This window comes from Acartia tonsa, chromosome 3 (genome assembly GCF_053477335.1).
Source record: "Acartia tonsa isolate MP-2025a chromosome 3, ASM5347733v1, whole genome shotgun sequence".
In the NCBI taxonomy this organism is placed as follows: Eukaryota; Metazoa; Arthropoda; class Copepoda; order Calanoida; family Acartiidae; genus Acartia; species Acartia tonsa.
The window spans coordinates 34023122-34031986 of record NC_137262.1 but is presented as its reverse complement, the minus strand read 5'-3'; positions in this window follow the sequence as shown (position 1 = coordinate 34031986).

Genomic DNA, 8865 nt, shown 5'->3' with positions numbered 1-8865 from the left:
TCTATCTATCTATCTATCTATCTATCTATCTATCTATCTATCTATCTATCTATCTATCTATCTATCTATCTATCTATCTATCTATCTATCTATCTATCTATCTATCTATCTATCTATCTATCTATCTATCTATCTATCTATCTATCTATCTATCTATCTATCTATCTATCTATCTATCTATCTATCTATCTATCTATCTATCTATCTATCTATCTATCTATCTATCTATCTATCTATCTATCTATCTATCTATCTATCTATCTATCTATCTATCTATCTATCTATCTATCTATCTATCTATCTATCTATCTATCTGTGTCTAACTATGCTCAAGAAGCTCCTTGTTATGTTCTTAATCACGAGGTTTTATATAAAGATGATCGTAATAATAAACATACACGAAACATATGAATTTAAAGCAGTACTTCATTGGGATACACATTTCTGTCTATCCAATAAAGCAGTTAGATTAAAATATCTATAAACTTTACATATACGAATTTTACTTCCAAATTTTAGTGAATAAAGTCCACATAAATTAAATGCACACTTTGGTTTAGCAGAGACAAAGTCAGTTGGGATGCAAATCAATAGAAAATGTTGAAAAAAATATTGTTGCAGCTGCCGATTGCAACAAGGGCAGGGATCTAAAAGGATAAGACAGTAGCCGATATATTGATGTACATCCCCAATAATGATACATAAAATTACACCGTCTGTGTTTAAAAATTTAAAGTTGAACTGTGGGGATTAGTTAAATAAACAGCCCAATGTCTACTACTTCTCTGAAAAAAAAATTTCTAAGATATTGTAACTAAAATGTTGACAAATATGCATCTACAACTTTGGCTGTTAGCTGCCGCTGCATTTTATCCATAACTATGGGTAAACATGAACATGGCAGTTAAACAAAAAATATAAATGCATTAAAATAGCTAAAATGTATAATAATTACTTTTGTTATTTTGTATTCTATAGATATTTATTTTGAGAAAGAAACATATGTGATAAAATAAAGTTATTAGACTAGTTAAACATAAGAACTATATAAAATAAGATGTATAATCCAGACAACTACCTGCCTCAAATGGTGAAGATCCTTTGGAATAAATATGCGCCCTCTATGTTTTACTTTAATATCAAACTAACCCTTAAATTTTCTTTTTTATAAAGAGTTTTTTTTCTGAAATCAAATATATTTAATAAAATGTTAATCCTAATGACTTATATAGAATTTGTCTCTTTATTAATAATACCTCTAATCTTATATAAAAGATGTTCGATGGAAATCTTTTTGAGACTAACATGCATGTTTAACTAAATTGACAGTGAAAAATGATTTATAATGCATTTTTAAAAACTCTAATTAAAATAAAGATACAGTATAAAATGTAAATGTTTAAGGAGAGGGAGGGGACATTCGACTGAAAATTATACTGGTACCCAAAATTTCCTAAACAAGTAACTTAAGGACTTTGGGACTTATTAAACCTTGTTTGGTTGGTTCAAACTTTTCAACTAATGCTTTTGATGTAAAGAAGGAGTAATTTTGACTATAATTATTAGGGTGGAACATCAATTTATCGTCCATTGTCTCATTCTTAAAAATCCGAGGATATTTTCCATTCACAATTTCAAAAAAGAATTATTAAACTTATGGATATGTCAAAGGGCGATAAGTTGATGTATCTTTTAAATAATTTTTGACAAGGGGTTGAAGATTCATGAAAACGTCATCCAATTATTTTATCTTCTTGTCATTCTTTTTATATTAAAGGTACAAACTAAAAATAATGAAAATCAATGTATAGATTATTTTACTTGTCATCTTTCAAATTTGTGGTAATGATTAATTAGAAATTACAAATCTAAACAAGACTGAAAACTTTCATAGTTGCGCAGACGTGTTTATAATCTATATGATTTAAAATAGTATTAATGATATATGTCATATTCATAAGGAAAGATATATATTTGATAAATCTTCGTTGTCCTCTCCCTCGTTGGGAAATTTTAAAAATTCCAAAATGTTTTTCATAATAGAGCACTTTAATAGCATATACTCTAATACTCTAAACAACATTTTGTAGGGAAAGAATGAGGGAAGTGCATACTTATAATGATGCTTCGCATCTAGAACAATATTTTTACATTCATTTATAGAAAGTACAGTCTTACATGGAGTAATAGAACTATTGACCCAAAATATTATTCAATTCTTTTTCTTTTGTCATTATTTGTAATAAACCTAAATGGTCTTTTGTAGGATTAAGTCTTTTGTAATTTAGGACTCTTGTAGCAACGCGGCTATTTTTAAAAAAACATTCGCAATTCTGTGAGTATAGTACTTTATTTTTTTCCAGTGAAGATTAATGCATTTATGTTTATAAATTAGCTTCAAAAATATAGGCTATATCAATTAAATAAATAGAGATGAATACATATATGAAACTGTCTAGGTCTGAGCTTTTTGCTCAATGCATGAGTATATTGTTATTAAAATAAAAGCCATTCCCTAAAAACCATTTGTTTTGTCAGTATGTTGATTCGTACCATATGATAACACATCTATTAACACAACTAGAGTTGGGCTCGATATAATTATCTCGCTATTGGCTAGGTTTATTCAATGTTTTATTTACTTTCTTTTGGTTATCTGAATTCTGACTATTTACCCTATTCTTCCATTATCTTCTCCCTGACAATTTCTTTCTTTAAACTATTTTAGGATCTTAATATTTTTTTATTTCAAATTATCGTCCTGAAAGGGTTAAAATGTTCAGTTAACTGTAAAATTTTAGTTCAATATCTGACCATATTACACACGTAGTATCAAATTATTTTAAAACTAAGTTTTCTTTTATTTACTATATTATTAATTAAAATTTTCTGTTTTATGGATAGAAATTTAATAATTCAATATAATTCAAATAGCAACATGAAATAAAAAAATGAATTTATTCTTTATACAGTAAAATAATGGGTCTTATCGTTCTGGTCAATGAGAGTTTATTACTGATTATTGGATCACTATGAGTTTTAAACATTTATTGCTAGGAAAACTTGAGCTCATATATAGATCTGTCATTGATCTTGATGCAATAAAGCAGTCTGTTTTGTAAATGTTAAAAATTGGAAGATTTCATTAAACAAAAGTTCCCGCAAATATAAGTATTAAATAAGATTGTTGTTGGGTAATCATAACAAGATAAAGTATCCATGTTAGTATTATATAGAAGAAATAATCTTTTTTGTCTGATGTTTAATATCTCAGTAATTACTTAATTAATTGGTTTCTCTATTTTAGATAATTTTCACATAGGTCCCTTGATGGTGTTAGGCTGTTTCATTTTGAAATTTAAGTCTTAGGATGGTATTAAGCTATTTTCTAGCCCCTAGAAAACATAGCCCGTATTATATAAAGTAGACGTATTTGTTTTGTATGTAGCTTATATTAACTATTGAACCGATTGAGTTCTTCATTTTTATGGAAGCGTGCATATAAAAATGTGGTAATATAATATTAGGTCACACGGTATTTTCTTGTTCTTAATCCTTGTAGCTGTTTTTAGGTTCCCACACAGCGACTAAAAAATATTAGAATTTTTTGCTAATTTCTGTGTAAGATATCAGTATATGAATAAATGGGGCAATGAACTATGGGGCCGACTTCCATTTGTGTCTTGAAATATCAGCCAATAGCATCGTAAATATTAACACAGCAAAGTTGATACAAAAGAGCATTAAGTAATTTGCTAGTAGACAAAAAAGGTCCTCACCACTTGGGCTATTGGGTAGTTTTATTGGGTTATACATTACATCTATATGTTTACGATTTCTTGACAAATATAAAGTCAGACAGGTATTATTGATACTTCATAATATGAAACGGTTTCCTTTGACGTTGTTTCAAATCCTACAACAAGCAGAAACTAAATTCTCAACATTTTTGGCGGTTTCGAGAGAACATCCATGCTTAAAGCAGTGTAAGTCCTTCCTTCCGTTTTTCGGCTTAGTTTCACATATGTATTAGTCATGTGTAATTACATTTGGGATTAAGAAATATATTTTGTTTCATAGTGGGGCCAGTAAACTAATAGTAGTGTGCTAAAGCACTAGTATAGTATATTTGTTTTTTAGTGGGGCCAGTAAACTAATAGTAGGGCCAGTAAACTATTAATAGTGTGTTAAAGCAGCTAGTATAGTACATCTGTTTTATAGTGGGGCCAGCAAACTATTAATAATGTGTTAAAGCAGCTAGTATAGTAATTTTGTTTTATAGTGGGGCCAGTAAACTAATAATAGTGTGTCAAAGCAGCTAATATAGTACATCTGTTTTATAGTGGGGCCAGTAAACTAATAATAATGTGTTAAAGCAGCTAGTATAGTATATTTGTTTTATGGTGGGGCCAGTAAACTATTCATAGTGCATTAAAGCAGCTGGTATATTAATTTTGTTTTATAGTGGGGCCAGTAAACTATTAATAGTGTCTTAAAGCAGCTAGTATAGTAATTTTGTTTTATAGTAAACTAATAATAGTTTGTTAAAGCAAATAGTATAGTATTGGCTTAGTTTCAAAGCAGAATGAGTCATTTAGAATTACAATTAAATTAAAGAGATTTTTTAGAAAGGCTGATAAAATGATTTTGGGATTTGAAAGGGTCTATTTTTTTTTTAAATTCAAGAAGATTTTTATAGTGCCTATAAAAAATGACGTCATACTGGCCTACCATTGGTCATTAAAATTTATACTGTCCTGCCACCGGTAATTTGTTCTGTGTATTGGCCTTTCATAGGTCATTTTATTGTATGACGTCATATTCATATATTCAGATTCAATTTAGTATATATTCAGTATTTTATAGCAAAACTAAATATTAACCCTCTCTATTTGATAAATGATAATTTTAATGTCAACATTTATTAAATAAGAAACATGTTAAAATTGTACATTTATGTTGTGATTTTTTATTGATTATTGATAAGTACTTTTAATTTGATTTCATTAACCTCAAACATGGACTTTGATTAGAAAAAAGTATTAGTAGAATAGAACATATTATCAATTTTAGCTGGTTTGTCCTAGGGAAGGCGGAGACATTGGGCTGTTTATTACACTGATCCCCAAAGTTTTATAACGCTTTAATATTCGTTGGCTCAATAACTTTGGAGACTTTAACTTTTGATTGGTTGGTTCATTAAATTGAGTGTCCTAACGTTTCAATCACTAATTGTAATCTACAGAAGGGGTAATTTTGCAGACGTATACCAATTTCTATGCCAATGTCTTATCCCTTTCGAACCCTTGGTTTGTCCTGTTATAATTTTTGTTGTTATCATGCTTATAACCACTTTCTTAAATGTCTTACATTCGACATAAATAATTAAATTATGTATCAAAAAAGGATGAAAACATCCATAAAAGCGATGCTCTAAAACGGTAGGACAAACGAACATTAACACTTTAGAGTGTTAGAACTGAATAATCAGAATATATTATGTAAAATTTGTTACAAAATTGTTGAAAAACTGCTTAAATACAGGATAATATTAAAGAATATACTTAAATTTTTAGAACTTGATTATAGAGATGCTTCGCTTATAACATTGTACGTTCTTGTCCAAGGAATCGGTATTCCAAAAATCAGATCAATCGGACAATTAGATGATATAAAAATTTGTTAATAAAAAAAAAGAAAAAATCAACATGTTGAAAATGGACGTACGGACATTCTGGTAACGATAATAGAGTTGCTACGCTTTCTAAATTGTACTTAACTACTACAGGAATCATCGTGCAAATTTGAAATCAATAGGACAATTCTAACATGCCTAAATTAATGAAAAAAGCTATCCGTTACGTAAGGACGTACGGATCGACCTAATTATATAAAAGCTTCGCTTTAAAAATGCTTCAAAGATTTTATTTTCTTATATAAATCACACACACTGGAATCTAAAGCTGCCTAAAAAACTTTTGTTACATTTATTTGATTAGTTCATGAATTCATTGTCTATTGTATTATCCCTTAAGATCCTTATTCCATATATTCTTTTTTGTTTTTCTGATCTATATTTTTTAAAGAACACATGCTCCTGTCTTTGAATATTACATACTATTTCATACATGTTGACACGTGCGATAATTAGTAATTTTTAAAGGTAAGGTTATTCTTTAACTTATTTTACATCAATGCATCGATTTCATAAATGAATTAGTATATTTCAGAGCTATTCAGTCGCCTTTTTTAGAGGGGGGGGGGAGGGGGGGGGGGGTTCCCTCTTTATAAACAACAAATTTTATTCATTTGAATTTCTAAGTTTTAGTTAATTCTAAAACTATTTTGCTCAAATATTAGAGAAAGAGTTTTTATGAAGTATCATACAGTTTATTTTCAAAAATTGAAAATATGAGGAAAGGTGGGGAGTAATTTTTTGTGTGTATATTTTTAGCTTTAGTTAAGTTTAGGTTGTATTGGGTATCGGGTATCCCTGCAGAGTTAGTATACTGGGGCTAGGTATAGGTATCGTAGAGTTATTTTCTAAAGTTAGTTTAAAAATAATGGTTGGAGTTTTTGTGTTCGCTAGGCACTTTGTGGAAAAGCACATCTAAACCTATGTATATTTTAAACTGATACATTGGCATATTATCATTCTTGTATATAAGAAATGTAATACTAAATTTCCTACCCACAAAACTATGAAACTGAAAATATCCGGATAAAGTATAAATATGAGTGAATGATCTGTTGATAAAAAGTTTAGTAATATTATTGTATGTCTAGTACTAGCACATATTAGTGAATATATAATAAATTTGTATGAGTATAAATATATAACCCAGACAACTACCTGTCCCAAGTAGTGGGGACCTTTTTTATCTGCAGGCAAATTACCCTCTGCTCTTTTTGTAGCGACTTGTTGTGTTTTTATTTCCGACGCTATTGGCTGATATTCAAATATCCATTTAAAAGGTGGGACATCCATGGGTAGAGTTACATATAGCTCGTGTCCCTTTATTCATTTACTTATGAATACATAATAAGTTTACTACAAATGTTTTGTTAAGACCAGGGAACTTAGGGAATAAGATAATTGATGACAAATTGGTGTATATACCCCCAATTTGATACAAAAATTACCACTTCTGTAGATGAATATCATTGGTGGAAAACACAAACGTACATTCACGGCCCGCTGGGTCTCTTAAATCTGTTTTTTTTTATAGAGTACAAGAATAGTTATTTATTGCATTGTATTAAAGATAGCTTTCCACGGATAATTAAATGAAAACTTATAAAATTCTATAAATGATTTTTCAGTATGGCTGAGAACCGGTTTTAATCCAGCGGATATTAATCGGTTTCAAAGCCATACTGGAAAAAATATACAGCTAAAGTTTTGTCTCAGTATTTTCGATTAAAAGCTTCAAAATTAGAATTATGGAATTAAATTTTTTTTTGTAAAATAAATTGAAAAAAGAGGGTCATTGACATAGATCTCTAAATCTCTAAATTTTAATAAAATAAAATAATTAAATTTTATAAATAAAACTTTAAATCTTGTTCATCGGGGGATGCTTATCAAACAAAAACAATGTCTTATTCATAAATCAATATATACTTAGCAATAACAAGGACAATTATGTTTAAAAGGAGCGCAACCTTGGAAGTTTACTATAAAAGCTTCGATGAAAAACAACAGTAAAGAGTGCTTTAGGAGACTAGATACTTGCGAAATTATCGATTTTAGTATATAGAATTACATTAGCTCTGTAAATAACAATACTAAAAACTAAAAACTCTGTGGCACGCAGACAGGCTTGTGGACGGATGTACAGACATATAAGAATTATAGAGACAGTGCGATTATGAAAGAAAGCTAACACTATTTATGAAGTATCTTTATTTTAAGCGGACAAATTTTTTGATTCTCACAACTGTCATTTACATTGATACTTGCAGTCATTTGTAATATCATAATCATGCCCACACACACACACACACACACAAACTTGCTGCTTTATTGTCACCAATAGAAGATTCTAGGGGCACTTAAGGGGAGGGTAGACAGGAGTTTAACCTCCGCTTTCTTCAAATTTTAATTTACAAGGAAAAGTGATTTATTGGGGGGGGGGGGGGCATTTTATTTGGGGTGATTGCTCTATGATTGTTGTTTTGGAGGCAACCTTCACCAAAATAGGTGTAAACCTTCCCTGGATCTAAAAGAAGCTTTACTGAAAATATCGGTTCAGCAGTTATTTACAGAAAGACAAACATTCTTTTATTATTGTATATTGGTTATTTGAAAAAAAATGCTTTAATAGAGCACAACTTGTTATTTATTTTCATATTCTGAATATTTTCATTAGTTGTTCTTGAGAAAGTTAGTAAGAAGCAACTTCTTAACATGTGTGACTTTTCTAATGGAAAGACGAAGAAAGTCCCTAAAAAAATCAGCATGTTACGTCATAAAAGCGAGGGATTATCCATCTCTTTTTTAGGGGTTTTCTTTTTCACTCCTCCTCTTCTTATCCCTCATTTTTATGACGTCATTGAGGGACTTTCTTCGTCTTTCATTCTTTACATTACATTTTAAGACTTTAGTTCAAAAAAAGGAAGAGATATTGGGCTGTTTATTACACCCTTCCCAAAAGTTGTATTATAACGTTTTTTAATGCATTGGCTGAACAACTTTTAAGACTATTATTAATTTTTGTTAGGTGTTTGATTAAGTTGAGTGTCCACACGTTTTAACAACTAATTGTAATCTACAGAAGGGGTAATGCTTCATTGGGGATGTACATCAATTTATCGACTATTGTCTTATCCCTTTAGATACATTTAAAAAACTTGCTTTTAATT